Raw genomic sequence first — 26693 nt, forward strand, 5'->3', positions numbered from 1 at the left:
AACAAAAACCGTGAGCATATGAATGCAAGATGTGATATATCCCTGACAGATTTCATGCTCTGTCTCTCTTCACAGCAAGAACATTTAAGAAATAAATAAATAAATAAAATAATGATAAAAAAAAGCAAAGTAGTTGACATTTATTGAAGGGAAGAGGTTATGGAAGTATGTCAAACAGAACACCACAGCAGAATAAAGCTTGCCAGTAAGTTTAACTCTTTCTAGAGTTTTATTGCTTTTCGTGATTATTAACATCTTTAGTTAGAACAGCATTTGGATATCATTAAAATAAATGCAAACGATCCTGGCCTATCCTTGAGGATTTTTTTAGACATGCCTTTTTGTCACTCAGCTCACTAATGGATCATTTTTATCATAGAGTATCACGTTACGTACATTAAACAGTTTAGCATCGTCCAATGTCCTGTTGAGCTGGAAATAAAATTGCACAGATTTATCACTATACTGTAAATGACTTGAAATAAATAACTTGTGAACTGTATCTTCACTTAGCAGAAACTTAGCAATGTATTCTCAATAACCAGTCTCCAAGTCCATGCTATGAAACTGAACCTTCTGGAACTGGAGTCAGTCACAGCTGGAGCTTTGCCTTCACTTGGGTGCTTGCATCACAACATCCCCTCTACAACATTTTTATGGCTATGGACCAACAAAAGGAGGAGACAAGGACTCAAACTGAAATGAAGTTTTACATCATTTGAAAGTGATTTGCCCTCTGCCTCCTGGACAATCCAAAACAGTGATTTAAATTACTCTATTTTGTCACTGAAACAGGCTAGAAGCACTTGCTAGGGTACATACCACATCCAAACTGTTGAGAAAGTAAGCACCAGATAGATGAGAGGTAAAAATGGAAAGCTGGGGACAATACTTTCTCTACATCCACTAAAGGATATCAGATTGTACCTTCACCAAGGTTCTTGCAGTACTGGCTAATTACTTCTTCCACCGCCAAGAACTTAGGTTGGGTTTTTTTCCTATCACATTTCTAGAAGTCCTAATTAATCTTAAATTGTTTTCATCCTTAATGCAGCCAGATAACTAAATCACTTCCTTGCACAGAGTTTGCCAAATGGTCTTCCAAAGCACACAGAGGCTCTCTGAATTACAGATAAGGCCATTTAGCAAACCATACATTTCAACATATATTACACAAATATGGTCCCAAAGGATCGGGTTTGTTTTAGAACACAATACAGTTGTGATTAATAAATGGCATTTTTATAGAACATGTTTTGAAGGTAATGGTAAATTAGCAAAACAAATTGTTGACAAAAGACAGTATTCTTCCCCCTGTTTACATGGGGAAAGGAATTTGAGGAAAGAACTTTTGACTCTTCCTCTATAGAATAACACCAGGAAATCTACGTGGCAGGATCTTTGTGATCTTTTCCAGTTTGTTTCCTCCATAAACATTTCCTCCCATAGAGCATACATGGGAGAAAGATCAAGTTGGAATAACTCCCTTAAACATCCTCTGAGCAGGAGTGCTACTTGCTTTTAGGGATTGGTTTTGTTTTGGGTTTTTTGTAGTTTGTTTGTGTGTGTGTGTGTGTCTTGTTTTGATTTTTTTAAGTTCAATACATAAGTGAGATGACCAAGCAGATTTAATGAGTAGTCCATGTGCCCTCACAGAAACAGTGATCTGCATGACCTTCCCAGTGGCTTCCAGTCTTTGTCAATAGGGCTGAAAAGCCATTGGTTTTTTGACCATTGTCTTATAAATGTTAAACTGGATGAAGTGAAGATTTTCTGACAGTCTGAACCTAAGACTGAAGAGTCCGATAGCTTAGGTCTGGAAGAAAATACATCTGCTTAGCATTTGGGTTTCCTGCTGGAAATAATATGAATTCTTCCAGGGCAACATTCCACAGACATCCATCTGTAACGTGTCGTAAACAGGGTGCCCTTCCACCCACACATTCACACAAACATTAAACTATTTGTCACGAAATAGCAGGAGATTGCTACCTCTCCATGTGATATGTGTGCGGTTGAGCACCAATTCCTCACTCTGCCAGGTGGTTACAGCCCAACTCACTGCAGAGATAGACCTCAAAAATCTGATCTTTCTGCCATTTTGCATGTGTGCCTTTTTCCTGTAAGAAGTATGCAGAGTAAAGGAGAGGGGTTTACCTTTCTCCTTTTATCCATCTTAATACAGCTTTTCTCACCAGACAATGGCATCTTCTGTGATATTTCAGAACTCAACAAAAAAATGTTCTGAAAAGGCAGAAGCTCTTATTTTGTTCTATACACGGAGATGGTCTTTGTGGTGTACATGAAGAAAGATGGCATTCGTAGGTCTCTGGCTTGATTATTCTCTCTCCATAGTGTTTGAATACTGATCGCCCTAATTTACTTAATTGACACAGCTGTCCCTCAGGAACCGTGGCTGTTTACGGCTATCAGATACCAGCCTTTCCTGCTGAAGCACTTCTTTCTCTGCATAAAGTAAATGTTCATTGCACCAGGAGCCTGAATACCATTCTCTACTCTGCCAAGGACTATCAAGCAGATTGATCACCTGAAGTCTCCTCCCCATCCCTCAAAGTGTGCAATACATACTAAGTCAAAAAATTCAGCAAAAAGAACCTGGAAATATGTTTTCAAGCTACAGCAAAAACGATTTTTGAAAACAGGTTCTCACTCAGGTGAATGCTTTAAATATTGGGATGGGATTTCCTTTGGTGAGTCTGGAGATGTTTAATTCAAAGACCAGATTCGCAGGCGAGAAACCTAAGTAGAGTTAAATGCCTCACTCTAAGGGATACAGCTGACATCTCGCTGTTTTTCTCTGGAAGAGTTCAGCTTGTTGGTCTCCAGTGACATTACTCTGAGCTGACTTAGCTCTTCCCCTCCATTCGTTAAGGAAGAGATGTGCCTGATCTTGGAGCAAAAATTCCTGCTAGCTGGCAGGATGCCTTGAAGTTAGGTGATGCACTAGCCAGCATTGTATTCTTCGCAGACTTAGCCCTGTACTACTTCCATGTAAAGCTGATCCCTTCAAATGTTAACTAATTAAACAGTAGTTAATTAGAATTAGCTTCCACTTAACATTCTTTAAGGTAATTTTAAGATAGAAAGATGCAGGTACAAATAACAACCAGCTCTGCTCAGAAAAAAGGTGCCTTCTGCTGAAATCACAGTTAAGAATAGCCAAGATACTTAACATTTCTTCATTTTCCCTATGCTAACCTTTTATGCTATTATCCATGCACAACACATTTTCTTCTTTTTGTGCAATAAATATTCTGTCATGTGAGTTTGTTCTGTCACACTAGCAAAAGAATACTGTTATTATTTTTATATTATTGTGCACAATGTGTCATTTTGACTTAGAATAAAAATTACAATAAAATGTGAAAATGCCTTCATTAAAGCCTAGTTTATGAGTATGTTTTAGAAATACAAATGTTTTATGCGTGACTTCATCATTTCCAGCTGAAAGCAACACTGTTATCATGTGAAGGTCAAACACATGTGATCAGTGTCACACTTAGAAGTCTCCAAATAACTTGGAAAATTCTTTGCATGAGCATCACAAGTGTGGCTGTATTTGTCTTTCACATGATGTATTTGAAAATTATTTAAACTTGTGAATAGCTTGAATTTCTCTTGGAACCTGAGTTTATTTTAAAATTCCTAGGCTCTGATAATGTAATCAGGTGTATCTATCATGATCTTATCCACTTAAATGAAAAAAATTGTTTACTAATGTTCTTTAGACTTTATCTTTCTTTTAATAAAGGAGCTTTTGACAGTGTAAAGACATTCAGCAGTGTCCCTTGAAACAGACAATAACAGCCTAAGCTCCAAAATTTTATCCTTTTTACATCTGTAATTTCTCTTCATGTAAGAAAAAATACCACAACACGATACCCTGCTTATGTCTGGCAAGTACTCTGATGGCAGAATTAGCTTTCAGAAGCCAAATACCTTCCTGAAATATCTCCTAGCAATTTTTCTCTGATCAGTAATTACGTGCGTTCCAATAAGAGGAGGTGTTTTGTTGTAGGTGATGATAGCTGAAGTCTCAAATTCTTACAGTTTCCATAATAATTTCCTTCCTGTGTTTGGCTCCATTCCATTCCAAACCAAAGTTTTTAGCAAAGGCAAGGCACATGAACTGCTGGACAAATCCTACATGGCTGTCTATGGCATGATCTTATGAATGGAACAGAATGATAAGTAGCTGGTCAGTCATTGAAACATTGACTGTGTAAATCAAAATGTGAGACTTGCACATTTTTCTAATTCCTCAGCAACAACCCAGTTTAAAAACAACCCAGCATAAAAATTGTTTCTCAGATTATGTTTCTGGGTTTTTATATAGATAGATAGATAGATAAAGATAAGAATTTAGGCCATACAATTCTTTTCCCAAAATTAAAGACAAGGAGTATAATATATGGTCTAATAGTTAGGATAGATAATTATGAATATTTTACATTCTTCTTATTCCTGCCCTTTTCTCAGCATATTATGAAAGTTTGGGGCAGTCGTTTAGTGCATTACTTGGGCTCCTAAGTAAGTGGTTTGATTTTCATAACTGCTGAGCATCTGAAGGTTCCTACCGTACTTCTGAGCATCAGGTTTCTCTGTCAGCTCATCTGGGTGTCTCTTTTCCAGGAACGTCACTTTTCAAGCATTCGTGTTTTCATATCTTCACTTGTAATCTCCTTTCCTTTAGTTGTAAAATACAAGGAACATTGTCGTTTCCACCAAACACTTTGGGATTCATAGGCAATGAAAATGAATGGAAATGATGAAGATTGCCAACTGGTGATTTTTTTTCCACCCTTCCTGGCAAGAAATCCTCTTAATCAAATGGACCAAGTGGATGCTTACACAGCAGTTTTTGTGAGCAAACTTCTGAAAAGACTACCATTTGCCAAATGTGTCAAAAATCATTTTATGTTCATCTGATTTCCACTCTTTTTTTTTTTAATAGCCTACCCAAAAAAAAAAAAAATAACCACCACAAAAACCCACCAAGTAACCTTTTATTTATTTATTTATCACAGTGGGGCTGAGGAGCAGAAATTTCAGCATTTTGTCTGTCCAACATTTGGAAAGAAGGCAAGCAGCTGACATTTAAGAAGCATGGTATTAAGGGCGGGATTTCAGAAGCAGTCAGTACTGAATCTAATTTTACTTCTGTGAGAGTCAACAGTAAAAATTTTACTGACTGATGGCAGAAGAATCATGGTCCTTTCTGGAAATCTCTGGGGTTTACCACACTCCATGACATTTTCTTTCAGCCCTGAGGGACCTGACCTCGTACCCTTAAGCCCCCTGACACACTGCTCTTCTGTCAACAGCAGGTCCTCAGATGAGTTTAATAGAATGGTTTTCTGGCCATGATGTGCAAATATTTTAATAGCATCCTTGAACTAATCCTTAGCACAATTAAGTCCTTACCTTTCTGGATATTGTTGATAAATACAATGGAATGATTAGATAATCAATTAAAGAAAATCTGAAAGCAAGGTAAAAAACCTTCTCTAAACCCCTCTTGGTTTTCCATGTTCTGTTTAGATAAAGTACTTTTTTTTTTTTCCAGTCTGTGAAAATTTATTATCTAAACTTACAAGACTATGAAACTTGTCATCCATGTTTCCATGTTATCTTCAAAAAACTGAAGATCCTGAAAATTTAAACTGTAGAACAGCTTCACAGTTAGAATGAGAAAAAACCCACAAACCTTCAAATCACTAGCATCATTTGCACGTGTGCCACAAAGTTCAATAGTTACCTTAAAGAGATTTGTCAAGGGCAAAGGAAAAGCATCAAGGAGAAGTTTGATCTCTGTCCATAACTCATCTGATTTAAATTTGTGGCGGTACCTTTTAATAAAGAGTGAGCAGGCAAAGGACCCCATTAATGATGTGGAAATCTCCACTTTGAAAGGATTCACCATTTCTGCCCGTAAGTCTGGCCATTCTAAGGAAAGAATACAAAGTCCAATAATACTATAACCTCACTTACTGCTTCTGAATTTGTTCTGGGCTGCTAAGCATCAAGGGCACCGTGTTGGCTTCAATGGCAAACCTGTCCAGTTCACATTCTTTGTCCGGTTCATCCTCAACAATTCTCCAGTTCCTTTTAATATAATTCTTGAATGTTACAGATGCACAAACTTGGATGACATTTTCCTGTGATTTCTCCAGCAGCATTAAGAGTAACAACAGATAGTTCTGGCTTCCTTCAAACTGACTGAAGACACTTTTCTGCAGGACACCTCATAGCAGGATCTGGATCTAGCGTTTTCTTTAGATGCTCAGTTAAAGTCTGTAAATTGGCATCACAGCTCCATTTTGGCAGAACTTTCTGCTTCACCAAGCTGCAGAGGCCAAGAGGCAAGCACCACTGCAGTAGAAGTGAGGACCCACACCCCCACGGCTGCCTGCTCATGCCGCTTCCCTACAGACCAAAAGGTGAGGCCAACCGTGATGTGGGGCAGCTGCCCAAGAGCCCTTCAGCAGGGACCAGAGAGGACCCTCCAGGCCTGGCCACCAGCAGGGCTGCCCCCACACTTGCTACCCAACAGAGCAGCCCAGCCCTCTCCCACTGCCCCACCGGTCCCATCCCTGCCACCTTGGTGGTCCTGGGTTAATGGTTGGACTTGGCGATCTTAAAGGCTCTTCCTAACCTAAATGATTCTAGGATTCTAAGATTTAAATAACCTGATTATTAGTTAGATACCATTCCAATATTAAGGTGGTATCTGCTTGTGTTCACATTTTGATATGCACCTTTAGCGGCTAAGAGTGCCAGATCTTGTATCTAAAGAGAGTTCTGCAGGCTAACAGAACGTGCATTGATATTAGCAGCACCAGATGCTTCCCATGAACTGATGTGAGGATAGTGAGGTGTTTGCTAAGCTATGCTTACCTGACTCTGAAGACAGTAGCCTAGCTCTTCAACTTCCACCTGATTTCCTTGTATCATCGCTGACACACGTCCTTTTATGCGGTTCCCAGCCAGGTTCCGAAGGGATTTACTGTGTGCGTGTCATCTGAAGTTATGTTTGCAAAAGCCTCCTCAGTAGCTCAGATCAGCAGAAGCATAAAATTACCAGAGATCTAAAGTTCCCCAGAGCTCCCAAGACATTATGCCTGAGGCAGGCGTGATTTCTGCAAGAGCAAGAGGAGAGACACCATAAGAAGGTTAGCACTGCCTTGTACACAGGTCCACCCTCCACATGCCTGGTCTTTGCAAAAGGTGGCACAGCTTTAAATTGTCCAAGCCTTCAGCAGGGAACTAAAGCTGGCATAAATATCTACCTGTTATATATTCTACATAAATATCTCATCTATGCTACAGCAGGTGAACTATCAGCAAAGAAGCTGTAGCCTTTCATTTTCGAGCAACTGCGACGGATAGCGCTGCAGTCAGGAGGTTACCAGTAAAACTGACTAGCTGGAATAACACAGGAGTGTCACTACGACAAAATATTGATTCACTCCCACTGTCTCCTTATCCTTCCTTCCTTTCCAGGCCATGCCTACGAATAAAAAAATGATGGGATTTCAGAGTAAAGAATAACACTCACATTTTTAGAGCAGCTAGAGGAAAATTTTTAAAGTGCAGTAGATAAAAGCCTTTATGAATGTTGACCTTACTGAACAATTTAGATATTCAGCAAGGAATGTTACCCACAGCTGTCGCAAAAATGTATCAGAAAAGGCTTACATTTTGCAGAGATATGTCTATTATGCAAAATAAATAATCTATGTTAATATTGCAATGCAATATTAAGCCAGGCATATATTAAAACTTAGGGACAGCATGAAAGTTTAAAAGATTCCATTCTGAACTTTGGAAACTGTTCTCATCCCCAGATGCAAGTTTGTCTCAAAAGTATACATAATAATACAAGGTGCGAGTAAACTTTCTAAACAAAATTCTCAATTTTGTTTTGGACAGTGACTCCTTGGAGGAAAGAAAGAATGTAATTACAAACATATACAGCATTGGTATTCACAAACTTGTCCAAGCAAAACAGGTCATAAATCAATTGGTTTAGTTATTAACTCTTGCAATATGTGTGGCAAACACATACCAAAAACCCCAACAACCCTCTTGCAAAACAAAATGTTATAGCTAGAGATGAAATTTCTTGATGAATAAAAAATCAATCGGAAAATGGAGTCCGGGAAATGCTAACACCCTTTGCAAACTCAGGGCGACTTCAGTGAGCAGCTTTGTTCCCAAAACCAGGGTAAGTGAGCTACCTTGCTTTGAAGTGGAAATAAGTAAATACATAAAAGTTTTGATTTCTTAAACCAGCATTAACATTTTGAAATAGAATTGAAATTTTTAAAAAGCTAGATCTCTTGAAACCAAAATGGAAATGCAGTCCTTTTGAACACCCAAAGACAAAACAAAGCATTTTGCCTTACCCCAAAGGAAACAAGCATTGTGTTTAGAACATAATGAAACATCTAAATTAATTGTAAGGTTTTCCAAATTCACTGCTCAATTCACCTAACCTCCCTGTCATCCTTACATCCCCACACTGTCCCATGCGCCCAAAACAAGGGTGTCTGTTCCTTCTAGCCTGACCATTCTTGGTCTTTCTGATGGCCAGCGCATCACAGGAAATCCTTATCCATGCCACCAACTGTTGTACTCCGCAGCAACACTCAAAGATTCATCAGCTATACCATTAAGCGAATAGTGCAAACATGCAGTTAGTCAACAGCTTCTACAGATAGATGTGTCTTTCTCCTTTACTTATGCATTTTGGCTCCTAAACACATGCAGATATAATCTTGACTCTTGTTGAAATTTGGAAAAAAAAAAAATCCCATATAAAAATCCATTTACTGCAAATCATCCTAGTGAATTTCCATGGATGTAACATAGCTCTTTTTTATGATTTAAACCATTATCATAAGTTGGAAAAAATTAAATTACCATGCCAGCTGGGTCACTGTTTTGAACATCTGGATGACAATAAATAGAAAACTAAATCACCAAGAACTTTTTATCTACATAGTATATAAAGGCAATCTAGCTAGACATTTACCTGCAATAAATAGCACACTTTTTCCATTTTATTTCTCATTTGACAATCGCTTTAAAAATTTCAGCTGACGGTGTTCCTGTAATTAGTAAGCACTCCACATTAAAAGAGTAATTCTGGGAAGAATGTGTGATAATAATATTCAATAATTTAATTGTGTTCTTGTTTTAAATGCAAACAGGCCTTCATGTTAAACATGGACCACTTGACAAGTTTTCATAATACATGCATCAGATCTATCATAATGCACTTTGGAAAACTGCCAGGTAGTGATGCATTTAGGACTTCAAAATGAAAATGTCAATTAATTCGGAAAATATGACTGCAGAATAAATCTTCGACATGCAGACATTAGGACGTCTCCAGCTTAAATAGACTTTAGAATCAAGTTGCTTACATTCAAGAGTCCATGCACCTCTCCTTTTGAGGTTACTTTTAGTCCTTCCAATTTGTGAACGTATGCGACTATAGAAATTAATTAAAACATGTAAAGAGATTTTTTAAAATTAGTAATTAAGCTAAGGGGAAGGTGTTTGTATTTAGCTGTGATTTAATTTCAGGGGTTTCTTAAGTAATTACATCTCATTAAGAAAACTATAATTGCTATCAGGGGAATGAAAAGTATAGAAACTGGCTTGCTTTTTCTTAAAGACAAAGAATGGAATGGTATTATTTTCACCTGCAAGCATGATTTTCATCTGTGAAAATTACTCTTTCAAAGTCAAAGCCCTTTAGTTAGTTCAGTGTTTAGTGCTGGGAGATGATCACAATTCAGCATAAGCATAGCAGAAATCTGAATATTTTTTTTAATTAAAAAATGTTCATATACAAGTAATTCTCAAATATCTACATGATAACACTGAACTGGTATTAGGTTATAGATTGTACAGCATTAAATCAGTCCTTGAATCCAACACTGTGCAACGTCTCAGGTGATGTAATTATGCTGGAGAGAACTGACTGATAAAATAAGGAGTGATGAGACTTTTTTTTACTGAGACAGAATATTACCACATTTGTGAAGTACGGGACAAGGGAAAGGGGAAAAATAAAAGAAGGAAGAAAAAGTTGAGAGTCTTGTTACAGTAGAGTAAATATGAGAAAAAAGAAAATGCATTTGAAAATCTTGAGCTACAGAGAAGTGACATATCTGCATGGGACTTACACGAATGTACTACTTTTTATATTCTTAGACATGAAAAATTAGTTCTTAGGAGATACAGGAAGGAAAAGAATTCAGATACTCATGACAGAGATAAAGAGTATGAAAAAGAGCTCAAGAATACAAGACCCACTGAGGGAGAGTAAGACATCTAAAACGTGAACCAACTGCCACACAAAGAGGTATTCATAACACCACAAGCTTCAACATCGTGTTGGGACCAAAAAGATAAGAAAACCAGTTCTATATTACTCCATGGGCACTCGCAAGTCCCTCTTTCTATGTTAAGTCCAGGGCAAATTCCCAGACATCTGGCGTCTGGGGGACACTGCTGCACAGCTGAACACCAAAGCGAAGCCCAGGGACATCTCCTGGCAGGACAGAAATAAGGGGCGCCGAGTGAGTCTGGGAACGGCGTGCATAAGAAAGCTGCTACTGAGGGTTACCTCATGTTATGAATAGCTTGAGGAGAAATGTGGGGGTTTGGGAAGAAACAGGAATGTGGTTGGGAGGAGGACTGGAGGGGTTTATGCTGTTCTTGGCTTGAGGGTCACCAAGGTCTGTCATGAGACGTGAGCTAAGAACCTGGCACATCACTTAGGGTAAGCGGCTAAACGGGGGTTTAGCCTGCAAGTAGGAAGTACTAAGATGACAAAACTGGTAGTGGCGAGATCTCTGAGAAATGAGTAGGCTGTCGTCATCTTCACTAACACAGCACTGTTTCCATCAGCATCTCACAACAGGCTCCTTCAGAGCGAACCGTCTCTGCAGGTCTCAGCCACCAGCGTCTGAACAGGGAAGCCTGTGTGTGCAGATCTGACTAGTCTCATGTGCACGTAGCCAGCCAACTGTTTAAATAAGTGTTTTGCTCAGACACGTTACAGATCTGCACATATTTTTGGATAGTGTACAACATGCAAGCCTAACTTTGACAATCCAGCCCTTTCACTCCGAGCAGTTTAGTATGTATCTTTTCACCCTCCTCCCCTGTGCCTCAGCCCTACAGAAAAGCAAAGGCAGCATTTGGAACTAAGCTCACTAAAACCGACGTGGTTCACTGCTATACTTGAAGCATATGTAAAAATACCATACTGTTGCCTCGTGACAGCAACGTAGCATGTCCTAGAGGTTGGTTTTGGTGTATTTACTCTTCCAAAGCATCACATCTTTTAGTAAAGGGGCAACGTACGATGCAGTTCTAGCCTCATCACAACATGTGTAGCATCTGGGAGAACCGCCACTTGTCAAGCCAACCAGCGCTCTGCTGACAGACAAAGTGAGCATTATACTGAAATGCCATTCCTCAGCTGTTTGCAGAATTAATTTCCCTGTAGAATTTTCTAATTAGTTGGCTCTTTCCAACCCATTCCCCACAGAGGAAGCAGAAAGGAAGCAAAAGGCTAGCACCTGCTCCTAAAGCTCTGGCTGGGAAAAAAAAAAAAAAATTAAGGATGACATATACAGTAAGTATTTAGGCAGTAGAAAGTCTTCTATCCATGCAGCTGTGGGGATGAAGTAACTCTGTTTGAAAGCTTAATGGAGATTCTTCTGTGGGGAAGAATTTCCAGTGGCTCACATTCCAGACAGTTAACCACATTACCGAGGGGAAGAAAAAGGGATTTGTTCAAGCATTAAGAACTGTCTTAAAAAAAAAAAAAAAAAGAAAAGAAAAGAAAAACAAAAAAGAATAACACCACCAGCAGCAGCCCCTGATTTGTAGGAAAGACAGACAGATGAATCCAGACCTTAGGATGATTCTATGTGTATCTCATTTGGTCACTTATGGGTTACTTTCAACCATTCTGGTTTTCTATAATTTCAGATTGAAATCCATTATTATGTTGGAATGCGGTGTATGATATTATCTTAGAACTAACAACTAACACAACAGAGTCTGTTCCTAACTACAGTGAGTCATTGGAACAAAAGAAATAACGTGGTTATTGCTTTGAATTTGCATGCAGTGGGTAACTGCACAGGAAGAATATATTAGAGGTATTTCATGGAAAATAAAAATAAGACCAAAACAGTCCAAGAAAAGCAGTTTGCATTTCTGACTGCATAGGCACTCTCCCAAAACAATAATAAGTCCTGAATATAAAGGAAGATGATCATCAACTAAAGGCAGAATACATGAGGGGGAAAAAAGCTCCCTCATTATGGAAATTAGAATAAGCCACAAACACTTCAATGAAGAGTTGTCACTGTCTTTCCACAGCAACCTTATAAAATGGTAAATCTTACAAAGAATAAGGTTCTAGAATAAGATCATAAATACCATAAAACTCAATTAATTTGGCATGTTTTGATCAGCACAACATGTGAATTAGGCCCAGAGACGAACAAGAGTTATCCATTAACGATCTCAATGAGTTTTTAATTATACAGTATTGTCTAAGTTTTTGTGTAACTCCAGAGCTTCCTGAAAATTGTTTTTTTAACAGAATCAGTGCATGTGCATCAATGCATGTATATATTTGGAGTAGGAGTACGTGTGAGTAAAAGACTTTAGTTAATAATGCAACATTTAATGCATCAAGACACAGTGTTGATTTTTATAAACTTGTAGTTTTCCAGCACCATTTTAGATGAACAAATGCAACAGGGCGTGTAGGTAGGAGTAAAGGTTCTGTCAGACCAGAAGAAAAAAAGTGATGATGTTGCCTGACTGGGACAAATGCCCAGACCTTGCTCCCCACTCAAAGACAATTTTGAAATAAAAGCAATGAAATAAAAAGCAGAGATGTAAGGCAAGACTGTTCCTCCTTCCTGATGACAATGTTTGGTAAAATTCTCTAGTATACTGTCTGTCTGTAGAAAAGTAGTGTGTGAGTGGCATTTATCCCTGTCATATGAGGTGGCAGTAACATGTTAATTTCAAATGTCCGCAATTATTTCAAGCAGACTTCCCCCCAATGCCTACACTGAAGAGGGTAATTTTAAACTTCAGAAAACCAAAGTAAACAACACTCATTTATATTCCTCGGAAGTGGTGCAGCTAAACTCATCTGTGGCTTTGAAAATCTCCCATGATACTTTAGTCTGGCCCATTAACTGCACCTGTTCTCTTTTTCTTTCTCTTCTTTTTTTTGGGGGAGGGGGAGCCAGGCATTATTTCCCCTTCAATAGCAAGTGTCTGGCTTTTTAAGCATGCATAGAATATTTTATTTCATTACTGTCTAGGCATTCCAAATGAAAAAAAAAAAATCAAAACCCTCTCATCCCATTATTTCCCCCTTCAAAATTAAAAGTAAATAGTGGCAGGAGAGTGTGTGCGTGGAAAGAAAAGTGAGGGATAACTCACAGAGAAACATAACGTGAAACAGTAAATCTGTTTTCCACAAATCATGATCAAAATTAATCAATTTTATAGGTTTCTCTTTATTTTTCACTTTGACCAAAAGGCAATATAATTTCTTAAAAGGAAAGAGTTTCACTGAAATCATTTTTCCTAACTTCTAATTTGGGTGTAAACTTTCATAAAATATAAGCCGCTACAGGCAGCTCTTCTCCAGAAGACCTCTACCCTCAACCATAGAATGGAGTTAAATTTAATTTACTTGTGGTTCATTCAAACACACTTTATTGTTTTCCCTTAACAGGTAAGGGGATAGTGAATAACAATCTGAGTGTAAAAAAGACATTGTTCTCCAATAATTATAGATCATAATATTTTTAGCTAAATCTGAAGTCAAGAAAACAAGCTAAGAAACCCTTGGTTTTTTTGAGGATGCAATTTGTGCTTATTTACTGCACAACGAAATTAAAAATATATTAAAATAAATATAGTTGTGTCAGTGACCTTTAAAAGCATATTTGGGGATTTTATATTGGTGGTGTTCTATTTTGCTTTTGCTTAGTTGATCTGTAAATCTAAAACACATGAAGAAAAAAAGTCTGTAGAACAGAAAAGAACTATTTTCTCTGGGAAGCCTCTAACCTGTTGTAAAGGAGAATTCTGCATTACAGGGCAGCTGACTCAACCCTTCTTCCCCTCAGTTACCAAGAAAAGCAAAAAAAGTCTGTTCCTGCACCTCCCCAAAACATTAGAAGAATACTGCATAAATTGCTGAAGACAGACGTTTGACTCAAACACCAGAATACTGATTCAGGAATCATCTTTTACTGACGGATCTCTTAATGCCACTATTGATTGGTGTTACCTCCTTTTAGGACAGCTAAACCTCTCCCATGCTAAACGGGAAAGGCGGAGAAATACAGTCTGGGCTATAACTTTAACAAATATCCTATGGTGAGCACAGTATAAGCATCAAAGTGTGACTCGTGTGGTTTGATGCCAGTCGGGCAACATCTTTCAAAAGCCTGGGGTTACTGCTCCCTTTCCCTTCTTCCACCTTCAGCTGACCAATTGTCTCTGCTGCCTCCAGAAGGAGCACCCAGACCTACAGCAGGTCCTTCTCGCTCTTACTCTTTCTTGCTTGCTCCCTCTTTATTCAATCACCTCTTTCTCCATTCAGATTACTCGTACTGTTTTCCCTGAACATAATCATCTGGGCTAACTTTTTAAGCGAATGGCATGTGGCCAGATCCCAAGTTCCTGTGCAGAATCACTGACCACCTCTATTTACAACGTCAGACACAGCAGCCTGAGAAAGGCTAACAGGTTGCAACATGCATATTAATAATCACTTTTTCATATCCTTATCTCTAACAGCAAATGTATGTAGCTCAGGATATGAACTGCAAATGAGAGATGAGGAACTGGTTAGTGCTTATCGAGAATGATGGAATTTGAGATTCTGAGATGAAGGGGATTTGTTAGTTGTGTGGTTTTTTTAATGAGAGGACTGACTGATTCTTATCAGTTGACCCCTGTTTCAGGTAATGGAGCAGTTGGCAGGGAGCTATTCATACTGATTAGATTGAGGGAGCTGGTATTTGGATTAACTTCTGATTTCCCCAGTATTATTTGTACAAGCTCTTTATTGCTCTGGATAATTCTTCACTTCCTGGTTCAGGAAGTGGAACTGGTATCCTCCTGGAGCACCGCTACCAGCTCACCTAATTTTATTACATGAGATGACATGATGGTCACAGATTAACCTAACCTCTTGCTAGTTTTCAGTAGTAAAATTAGACTTCTGTGAAATTTGCTTTGTTCTAACCAAACAGGAATAATGCACAACTTTATCATTTAAGAAAGACTTATGGTACTGAGACTAATCAGGATATTACTTTTAACCAACATTTCTGTGGCTAAGGCAACTGCTGTCTTCTTTCAGGAACTGAACGTCTGTGTAACCATATTGGCTTTCAACCCTTACATCTGCTGAGAGTCCCCAGATCTCTTCTGCTGTGGCTGGAAGGAGTTATGATCTCTTTCCTTCTCTCTCCACTGCTAAGCTCATGGCCTGCAGTATCTTTGGGTTTCTTTCCTCTTTCACAGGCTGTTATTTGTCACTGCTTTGTCTCACTTGTCTGCCACAAAATATCCTTGAAGTGATCCATCAATGGAGCAGAGGCAGAACTAGTTTTCCAAAAGCTCCCTCACCGCATCTACAAGCCTAAGCCCAACAGACCCTGCAACAACACGTGAGAGTCCAGGTAGAACAAGTAATGACTTATCACATATGTACATCAGGATTTCTACTACACCAGCAAACACATTTTCATTGACATTTCCTTTTCCACCCTGGCTATCAAACCTCATATTTCACATATCTGTATAGAAGACCAGGTTTGGTTTCCACGAATGGGCCGTGTTATGGGTTTTTTATGTTATTCAATCTCCTGCAGGCTTTTATCCAAACCAAGCAACTAAAATAAAACATGGCTTCCTTCCCTGAGATGGTTTCATAGCCCAGCTCTCCAGCTTTCTCCCCTACCACAAACATGCAACACAATTGTGCAACAGCCGAGGAAGGAATGGTGAGATCAGAGCCGTGACTGCAGACATCCTGACATGGGGATCTGGCAGCTATTCAACACAAACACAATTAAAGGACTTACCCTTGCGTGAAGTATTTGCTTTCTTGATAGTCACCAGCCTTAACCTCTAGGAATGCTTACGAACCAGATAGCGTTCCTTGAGGAGGGCGAGTCTTTTCAAGCTCCTCTGTCTTGCTTTAGCCAACACAGATATAAAGAAGAAAGAAATTCCACCGCATCGTGCAACTTCTCCAAGAGAATGCTTTTAGAAGGAGAGAAGACTTGAGGTCTCAAAATCTCTGCCAAGGATTCAAGAACAGAAGATCACATGGTGCTTGCTCCTCTTCCCCTCCACTATTATCAGCAGGAAAAAATAACACCACAAGAGACAAACTTTGAAATTCACACCAAACGTGAAAGTAGGGGGCTTTGCATTACAGTAGGCTTCTCTCACAGTGGTGGTACCACAGAGCAATGGCAGGGCTTTGCGTGGCTCAGGCTGCTCTCAGGACATGTGTATCAACTGCCGAGCTCTGTGTGAGTTAGACACAACAAAAGCTCATGATTTTGGAAAATGTGGCCTACTGTACATGGGTGTTATACAACTTACAAATTGTAAAGCGTGACAACACAAGTATTTTGGTAGGTTTACCACAGTTAGTGGTGAATCCCAGGCTTTTCACGGCGGTAACAACATCTCAGAAGTGGCAATAACAGCTAAAATATCTGCTAGCAAGTAAGCCAACTGTCAGTCTGGGACAGCAGTTACAAAAGGAAATGCTTGTTCTAAAATGCCCAAGGATTTAAATTATTCGCATCTCAAGCTGCACTGGTGACACAGAAGAGCTGGACAAAAGGAGTACCCGTTGGTGTAACCTCAGGAGTGTTAATACAGAGGTGCTAGAGGAAAGCTGCTTGTGGGATTTTCAGATGATGCAACGCGAAATGACATGCCTACCACAGGTACTGCAATTTACAGAGCCACTTAATGGACCAAACTAGGCAATCTTACCAGAACACTACACTAAGGCTATACTACTGCTGGTAGCCTATGTAACTTACTCCGTTCATCTTAGGTATCTCTGTATAGCAGACTTACCCCACAGAAAAGAATTGCAGAGTCCGGCTAACTGATATAACATAAAGTAAAATAATCATAAAAGAAAGTGATAAGGATAGCTCCAACTCAGAAATACTACACTGAACCTAAAAGTGCTGAACTGTGTGACCTGCCTGAGCAAACCCACTGTGCCAGTGCATAAGCAGTTATTCAAGTAACAACTTCCAAATTGCACCTTTGAGCAGCAGCTTAACAGCTGTAGGAGGAACAGTTGTGCAGTGTAGCTGCCTTCCCAAGTGACTAGATGCGCTTTTCCATTGTTAGTAACTTTCACAAATAGCAATAATTTGAAAAGCAGTAGAGAATGCCAAAATATCAGATATCTGAATCCAGTCAGAATGAGACACTCCCAAAAATATTTCCAATGCTACGAAATTCCCTTCCCCCCACCTCCCTGAATATCCATGCAAATTTTTTGCATGGTACCAGAAGAATAAAAATAATACCACAGCCAGATATTAATATTCACAGAGTTCCAAGTAAAGGAGCTGACTTATGTTATTGGGGTGCATGTGAAATAACCAGGCTATAAGGGACAGACTACCTGAGTATGGTACTAAGCTACTGGTACTAGAGCAGTTGTGTCACGCAAGCAAATACAGCAAATAAAACTTATTGCTGGGGTAGCTCTGTTGACATCTGCAGACCCACCCAAGCCAGGCATTCATCCCAAAATAAAAAACTGGCAAGCAACTATGAATGGTTTCTGGTCCTGACTTTTTGTAACTCCACTAAAGCAGCACAATATAAATCTGCAACCCTGTATCCGGGCAATAATTGAAAGACATCAAGAAAATGCTTGCAGTCGTTCCGGATGAAAAAAAAAAAAAAAAAAAAAAAAAAAGACAGAGAGAGAGATTTCAAAATCTATCAGTGCTTATAAACAAGGATGTTACTTTCCCCTTTCTTATCCAGAACCACCCTTAATTGAAAGGATCAGTATCTAAAGCAACTGGTGCTGCCCTGCACATGAATCCCCTTTGCACCTCTTCCTTCTTATTTCTTCAGTGGTTTTATTAACATTAGTGACTTATCTAAGTATTAGAATACTTGGCTGCTTGGAAGCTTATCAACAGCAAATTTTATGGGCTGTTTAGTGATGGAAACAGGAGGAGTTGGAGCTCTCCCCCCCTCAGCTACCTTGATATGGAAGTCTTCAAGAAGCCATGGAATGTGCTCTCTGGTATTTTTGGTATCTTTAAAGTGTCAAGAGTGCAGAATTTCTCTTGTCAGTTGTCACAGTGTGACTCACAATTAGAGCCATCTGCTCCGCATTCACCTCCCCAGGAGCGCCGCTCGTTTTTCACCAGTTTCCTGTTGTTGACAGCACAGTTCCTCCCTGTATCACTCTCCACCAGCACCCATACTCCTCACAGACATTGCAACAGGCTTAAGCAGATTTCCCTCGGGAAAGCCTTTACCCTTGTTTTGTTAGTGATTGGGGAAAATACAGACTGTTGAGAAAGCTCTGAAGGCGGAGGCTGGGTTTCTAAAGGAACTGAACAAATTCCATTGATTTTTATTTTTTTTTTCCAGGAGGACTCTATTGTTTTTAGATCTCTCTCAAAAATCTTAGCATTTCTCCACATCCGTTTTTATTTCAAGCAAAAGAGCACCTTGAAAACTGAAATACTATTTGTGCTGAGCCCTTTTCGATAATTGATGGAAATGGATGGCTTATACTGTCTAAGTATTAGTCAAATCATTTTTCAAAAACAGCCTACAGATAGGGAACATGCTCCTTTCCCTTGCCCCTCCACCCAACTGAAAAAAAGAGTTGTGCTGCAGATTTTTCCCACCAAAAAGCTTTAGCTGAGCGAGGCTAACTACCCCAAGCACAAAACCATGCTCCTGCATGGGTCTGTGCTTGGGTTACAGTCTGGACCTTGTGGAAATGCCACCTCGGCTGGGTATGGCTCGCTGGCCTGAAGCACAGCTGTATGGTATAGATCTGCCTGCAGCATCTCGCCTTTAAACCCTGTGGGCTGGATCTGTTAGTACTTCAGCTCTGCCCAGTAGTAACTACAGGAGTTGGGCACCCATTATAGAGGCAACTGTTTGAGAGACAACAGTATGTTTATACTTCCAGTAATTCCTACACTAAGGACTACATCCATGTCGGGACTCCGGAGGCTACGGATGCAGGGACATAATGCCTAATCTTTTAGGTGCTGCTCTGTTGGGCATAGGGTACGTAGGGGTGAAAGCCTAAGCTCCCCATGCGGTGAATGGAGAAAACGAATGCCCATCTCAGAAGAGGAATGAAAACAGGCAACTGGTTAGCTGCTACCTCCTCGCTATTTGCCCAACTGAATTAACAGAAAAACAGATTTGAGATTCTGCTTTCCCTGGGAACCCAATTTTCCTGAAACTAGAGCTAGTCCTGCAGGAGCATAGGGTCTTGGGTGTTGTCAGGTACTGCAGTCATTCTTCCCCATCAGGCCTGGGTTTTGTCACATGCTTCTCTGTTATGTCTACTGCATAAGGAGCAGTCTAACAGAAAATCCAAATATTCAACATAATATAAAATGCTCCTCCCACAACGGGCCACTAATTGTATGCACGTAATACCTGTCTGAGCCTTTAGGGCAGCTCCTGGGCCCTGTTCCTGACCTGATACTGGTGGTAACTGCTCATTTCTGTATTTTTTGTACCACATCCTAGCAATAAAGATTCGTTGCGTAACTTCACTGTAATTTTCTGGGATCTTTCCAGAAGCAGTGGTTGGCTTCTCCCAGGAACAGTCTCTTATATATTCACACCCCTCCAAACACAAGTTTAGCAGACTTCAGATCATGGTGCGTCTGCATTCATTCAGTCACATCACGTCAATACGATGCACAGAAGCCTTTCATTTTCTTCTAAATCAGGATAGCATAACAGCTGAAATATTTCTCACTGACCCTGGTCTTCAACACAAAGCTGAACTTCTCTTCGCTATTTCAACATTCCCTTCATCAGGATTGTATTTAAGGTCAACGCAATTTGGGCCCTGGATCCACACTGCTTAAATTATTAAAAAAATATGAACCCCTGCCAGTTAAATCAATAAAAGATGTTCTAAAGAAAGATAAAACACATCCTCTGTTTAAAAACACATTTCCAAAAAGCAACTCTAAACTCATCTCATAAAACTGTTATGAAATCCCTAGTTCTTCCAAACATGAGGAGAACTCTCTGCAGACTACAATATTAGTTCATATTTGTTGGGTAATCTAGTAAAACCCAGATGGGGAGAAACTGGAAGGAGAAAATTAAGGATTCTTCCAGTGTTGGCTCAGCTTGCTCATCTATTATACAGCCCAGGCACATATCTGTATTCAAGGTTTTCAATGTTCCACAGCTGAATTCTCACTCAAAACCAGTATTTGCTGAAGGCATGAAAAGCTGGATTGTAATAGATCTCTGTTTGTAGGATCAGTTGCAGAGCTGCCATTGAGAGACCTTAAAATGCATTCGCAACTCAATAATTATTGTTCCAATAGACTGATATGGAATTCTGTAGCAAATTCTCACAAATTACTAACCCGCTGACTTGGCCACCTATTAAACACAAGCTTCTTGGACTGAAGGACTCTTTCTGATAACTGATAAGTTGTACTTACCATTCAATGCAAGTCAAGGTTGGGTATTTTCCAAAGTCCTCCATGTTCAACCTTCTTGTGCTTCTTTCCAAGTCTTCCACTGTGGCAGCATCCTCCTCACTCACCTGTCTGCACACTGACTCAAAACAACTGGGGCAGATCTTCTGCCATGTACAAGGTTAGCAGAATTGGATATGACAACCTGCTCCTCAAACTTCATTCTTCCAATCTGTGTTTCTGTTTCCTGCTCATTATACCTGTAGCTTCAGCCCATTCACTGTAGTAGTACCTGAGCACTTTAATTACAGAACCATAATCAAAGCTACATAGCTAAATAGCTTATTCTTAGCAAATAAAGTTATGTTTGCACCTGAGGTCATACCTGCCAGAACTTGTGTGTTTTAAAAGTAACATCCAGCCATAAAGACTAAGGTGTACTTTGAAATTTAATGGAAATGCACTCAATTAATAGCACTTTGCAGAAGAGCAAAATGGTAATAACGTTGATTAAAAGAGCAAAATCACACTGAAGGACCTCTCTTTCCAAGCAGAAACTGTTTAATGTATAAAAATTATTGTGACTGATGGAATCTGGTTTTGTGCTGACACCTCAAGCATTACGTCACAGATACACCTGAGGCCTTACATTTTAAGAATTAACTTCATAAAAGATCCCACGAGCAACAGAGAGGTCATGAGAGCTATTCAAATCCATGGGCAGTTAATCTGGAGGATGCTTCGATGCCCTTTAGCCTTTGAGTGTGCTGCAGGACAGGGGAGTTTGGTGCTAAACGACAAATTGAGTTAGAAATATTTGAGCCATAAACCATAGTAAATCTTTTAGCACTTGAAACACCATGTGACACTCCAAACTGAGAGCAAATGAAGTGTTAGTCTATGCATGTTTAAAACGCATGGAAGCTGTGTTTACTGGATTATCCATTTCTTAACTACATCTCCTTTAGAAGCCTTTGCAAGCTGATGTCCAAAGTCCCACCAAAGGAAACCATTTACAGAATGATGTTCTATCATTATTTAAGAAAAAAAAATAATATGCACCTCCCTGAAAGCAAAATTATTTAGGTTGCATAGTCAAGGACAGCTAAATTAGGAAGTGGCAGATTTATGTGTGTCTGTATAACCTCTACTCAGCCCTCTTGTAGGTCCTGTGCCCTGAGTGAGACAGAGGTCCTTTGGAAAAAATAGTATGTGATTATGCAATTAAAGACTATATCTTAACACAGAAAGGAGCTGAATTAAGGTTCTGTTGGCAGCGATGAATTAGACATTTCCTAACATTTAAGTTCTAGCCTTTGCAGCTTTAGCACAGAATTTCTGGCAGGTGACATCTTTGGATGGCTTTTATATATAGGTGAAAATTCATTCTAGTGAGCTTTTATTGCCACAGAATAGTTTTCTGTTTACCTGAGGTGAAGGAAGAAGAATATTAGGAGTAATCTGGAAAAGGATGCTCTTGCTGAAATGGGAATAATCACCATGGAGGTGGCAGATTATACAAAACTGGTTCTTCTTCCCTTGTTTTCTGGCCAGTGTTGTGATCAATACAAAAATTACATCACTGAAACAAAAATTATTACTGCCCTGATTGGAATCTTACCACACACATTTTGCTACTTTTGTTAATTACTTCAATTATCAAAGTCCTCAAACTAGAGTCATAACAATATGAATTGTTTCTTCCTACTCAGTTTTGAGAGCCTGTTCAGAATTCCCAAGGAAGATTCACTCGACAGGAACCTCAAGTATTACTACCTAAAGCTTTCTGATCAACAGGATTACACAGTTGCAGAAAGGAGAAGGTCTGAAGAAGCTGTCACCAATACTGTTGCCATTTCCTCATGCCAAGTTCTTCTGGGCCTGTCCTGTTCTGACATAACCCTTTCACAAGAGGGGACAGCACAAGCATTTCTGCTACTTCACCTGGCGACAAACTTCTGGTTTCTCTGCTAAAAGTATACAGCAGAAGCCAGCATAAACTTTGAACTGAATTTACATCGGTGTAGTTCTTTCTATCTTAATCTCTCTTGCCTTTGTTTTATGGGTTTAGTCAAGGAGATCAAATATTAAAAAAGCACGTTCCACGCAATGCTGAGACTGTAAAAGTGCCAAATTGATGAATGAAAAGTTACTATAGAATTGGCCACACTGTGTAAGTATATGAAGGTATAAAATCATCACCCTGCAGAATGATAGAAAATACCACATATTTCTGAGGCATCACAGTAGCAGAGAGCAATAGCTTTTTATTTCCTGACTTTTACGCTTCTAGAACCTTAGTCCTTCTTCTGCATAATTGGCATCTTGGTTGAAAAGTTAACACAAAGCTTGTGTACTCTGAGAGTTAGTGAACTCCAAAGCCTCTTGCTTTGGATCTTAAATTTCAAGTAACTTCTAGCCAGGAATAAATATTTACTTACAGATTTTAAATATAAATACTTGGAGTGGGGGAAGACTGCTCACAGGTTTAGAAATATTTCCAGAACAAAAATTTCTCCAAAACATTGTGATTCTCCAAAACACTGAATGCTCCAAAACACTGTGGCAAAGAGTATAGGTGCAATTAGAACACTGCTGTCTTGACAACATCATGCAAGAAATGAAAGTATTTCTGATTCATGAAAGAAAACTCCAGTACTATTCTTTTAACTCAGTATTTCACTCAAAAATGTCACTCAAAAATGTCGCTCAAAATGAACCAGCTGAATAGCTATTTAGGTGAACAACACTTAGAGACGACAGTGTTAAATCCAAAGTGAAGGTACCTTCACTGAAAAAAGAACACAGAACTGCTACAACAGGAGAAACCACTACAGCTTGCAGAAGCTATGCTGGATGTTTTGGGATTCTCTCTCCTACAGCGTTCATTTTTATGGATAATTATTATGATGGAAACTGTGGATCCTGGGGTCTGTCACCTTACCCAGGGTGCCAGTCAACCTTTCTGATGGGTTTCAACAGGTCTCACTTTTGTCCATACCCTCCTTTGTTGCTCAGATAGAGAAGGGATTAAGGGAAGTCCAGGACTAACAGCTGGACCTCCCAGAACAGCAAATCTAGCATCAGGGCTGTTACCAAGTTGATCCTTACAGGACATAAGAATGTCCTGTCACTTAGGAACAGATGGAAGAAAAGCAGCAAGGCTTGTATACTCCATCTCGTAAGAGGTTATCACAAAGTATTCTGCACTGCACGGTGCAGACAGGAAGCTCTGGAAGCTTTTGGACCTAGATAAAAAATTTACAAGGAACTCAGGGATCGCTTCTGGGTGCGAAGTGGAAGGTGGCAAAGCGTGTCCCAGCGGAGAAGCCATTTAGCCATGTCAGTGCAATGCTGTACCACAGCGAGGAGACCTGATGATAAAGAAATACTGGCTGCCAGATGACGAGCAAGAACTTCGCTCTGCTGAAGAACAGCTTGTGAAAAGGTAGAGCCATCGGCTCCAGGGCGTGCAACATGCCCAGCAGGCAGCTTGACGCAGAAGTCCTCAACATTGAGAATGCTTTCACTTCAAAAGACCTCACTTGAATGCAAGGCTACATGCTGGCATCAGCAGGCTCCTTTGAGGTACCTTTCCCCTTCTAGCTATATTTACCTAAGAAATTTCATGCTCAGAAAAGAATGAGTAAAAGGGAATATTCAGATACATGACAGGAATGGTCTTTATTGTTTATTTCTTTTTTAGCCAGCGCTTTGTTTTCTTTCAAAGTCTGACAGACATAAAAAGCCATTGTAGGTGCAGCCCACTGACAAACAAACCACAGCCCTCCCTGCAATGCAGAGGGTAGGGATCATTACGTTGTTAGCGTGCCATTTGGAAATCATGCAATGCATCCACTTACTCTATTAAATTAAATCATTTCCTGTAGCAATTGAGGAAGGATGAAGCAAATGGGTGCTATTAAGAAAACATTGTTTGATTGGCCTTTTTCTCTGCAAGCCATTAGAATGTGGCAGCTTATAGATTTGAATTGCAGGATCTCTTACCACCCATCCATTACCAACATGACGTAAATAAAAAGGGCTGCCCCTGAAGCCAGCAGCATTGCTGTAGATATACAAGCTGTAAATGAGACAAGGATCTGTCCATAGTGTTTTTCACTCTGTTTTGCCTTCCCCGAGTTATGTATTCCCTGCAGGTTCCTATCTCTCTGGTCAGTCACTCTGTTTTTCAGCCACTGCTCTTCCTGTGGGACCCTCCCGGGTGTCTGCTCCTCCCTGCATTCGATAAGGAGATTATTTGGAATGGAAGTAGACAAGCACAGGTGGTGGGACCACCTGCTACAATCTCTCCAGTGCTTTTGGACATTATAAACACATAAGTGTTTGGGGTTAACCTTTGTGTTTCCTTTCTTTTTTTTTTTTCTTTTTTTTTTCTTTTTTTTTTCTTTTTTTTTCCTTTTTTTTGCGGTGTGTGTGGGTGTGTGTGTTTTGTTTTGTTTTATTTTTTTGTTAAAGTTTGCTTTTAATCCATTTATGCAGGGGTCAGAGAGGAGGAATTATGTTAAAAGACACTATTCCTGTGATCCTGGAAAAGCAATTTGCTAGAATATAGTACCCAGGACAACAGGCTCATCCTTTGCATTATTTCAAAACCGCTAGTAGGTCCAACAAAAGTGCAAACCAAAAGATCTTTTTAAGGTGCATTCCCCATCTCTTTCCCTTCATTGCCTAACAGTTTAATATGCCTTCCTACCCACCTCCTCCTGCCTGTTCCTAGATTTTACGTGGCCATGCATAGCAGTAACATAATATCTCACTCCCTCATTTGGCTATGTTACAGCCAGGCATCACCTCAGCCTCAAAGGACATCTACAACAGTGATTTACTACGGCAGAGGGTTTCTTTTCAGTGTAGATTTCCTTAGTGTCTATACTTGGCATCTTGTGACACACTCTCAAGTTCACTGCTGATGTGAAGCTCTGCCTCGTGATGTTGTACACGCGGGCATTAGCGTTACATCCCCAGCACAGACACCAGCCCTCCAGCACGCTGTTCTCCGCACGTGCATCCTGCCTGCCTGGGACTGGCAACTGGTGCAAATTTTATTGCCTATATAGACACAATGTCGACATAAAGTTCACGACAGTTCAGAATAGTAAGCTTCTAACTTGCATGGCAAACAGTGAAATTAGAAAATAGAAGGCTCAGTTTGGTCAGGACCTTGTTTACAAAAATAAAAAAAAAATAGCACTGGTTCAAAAGCAGCCACATTTTCCATAAACTTGCTATAGTGAGACTCAGAGTCAGATATTCTCGGTTTAGCCCAAGAGGGAAGGAAGAATCCATTAAATGCATGAAAATCTACAGAAGACAGCTGAACACCAAATTTAAATGGTGCTTCATACAGTTGGAATGCAAATTAGAATCAGCAAGAAAGATCTGAATCCCAAAAAGTACACTGACAAGGAATATCTAACAAATAGGTTTGGGAAAGACACTACAGTTTGCAGCCAGGGAAAGCAGAGTTCCTCAGCTTATTTCACGTTCAGCCTTTATAATAAATAACAGAAACACTTTCTCTATATTTGGCAGAAATATTTATGCTCGATTTTAAAATCTCTCGCGAAAATTCTGGTAAAATGTGCCTAAAATAACTTTTGCTTAAAGTAAGGTTGGGGTTTCATTCTCATGCATATTATGCCCACTGTAGGAAACATTAACAAACTCCAAGGTCATTTGATGGCGTGTAGCTCTGGGAGCACAACTAGAAGCACCAAATGCAAAACAAGCCTTTCAGATGCACTTGTCATAAGTGCCCTTTGGGGCTCAGTAGTTTACAAAAAGGAACAAGAGTTATAAAGTCACTCGAGAATCTGAAGATGGAGAATTTATTCCTAAGCTGATATGCAATGTTGGGCAACT

The 26693-nt window shown here is 39.6% G+C and overlaps 2 long non-coding RNA genes across 9 annotated transcripts in view; both read right to left on the reverse strand.

The window, feature by feature from the left end:
- The window catches only part of LOC119152686, a 256932-nt gene that overhangs the window by 16055 nt on the left and 214184 nt on the right, over positions 1-26693 (reverse strand). For 6 of the 8 annotated variants that reach the window (XR_005105849.1, XR_005105856.1, XR_005105857.1 and 3 more), the window contains one exon: positions 6919-7160. This is a non-coding gene — a long non-coding RNA (uncharacterized LOC119152686). Of the gene's footprint in view, positions 1-116; positions 4189-4598; positions 4753-6918; positions 7161-26693 lie in introns of those variants that run through there. The other 2 variants (XR_005105855.1, XR_005105853.1) reach the window with 2 other exon arrangements.
- Positions 9096-25220, reverse strand: LOC119152706. The gene is made up of 3 exons (XR_005105859.1): positions 20832-25220; positions 16188-16639; positions 9096-9134 (listed from the first exon to the last, which is right to left on the reverse strand). It is a non-coding gene; the product is annotated as an uncharacterized LOC119152706 (long non-coding RNA).

The sequence above is a fragment of the Falco rusticolus genome, chromosome 1 (genome assembly GCF_015220075.1).
Source record: "Falco rusticolus isolate bFalRus1 chromosome 1, bFalRus1.pri, whole genome shotgun sequence".
NCBI lineage: Eukaryota > Metazoa > Chordata > Aves > Falconiformes > Falconidae > Falco > Falco rusticolus.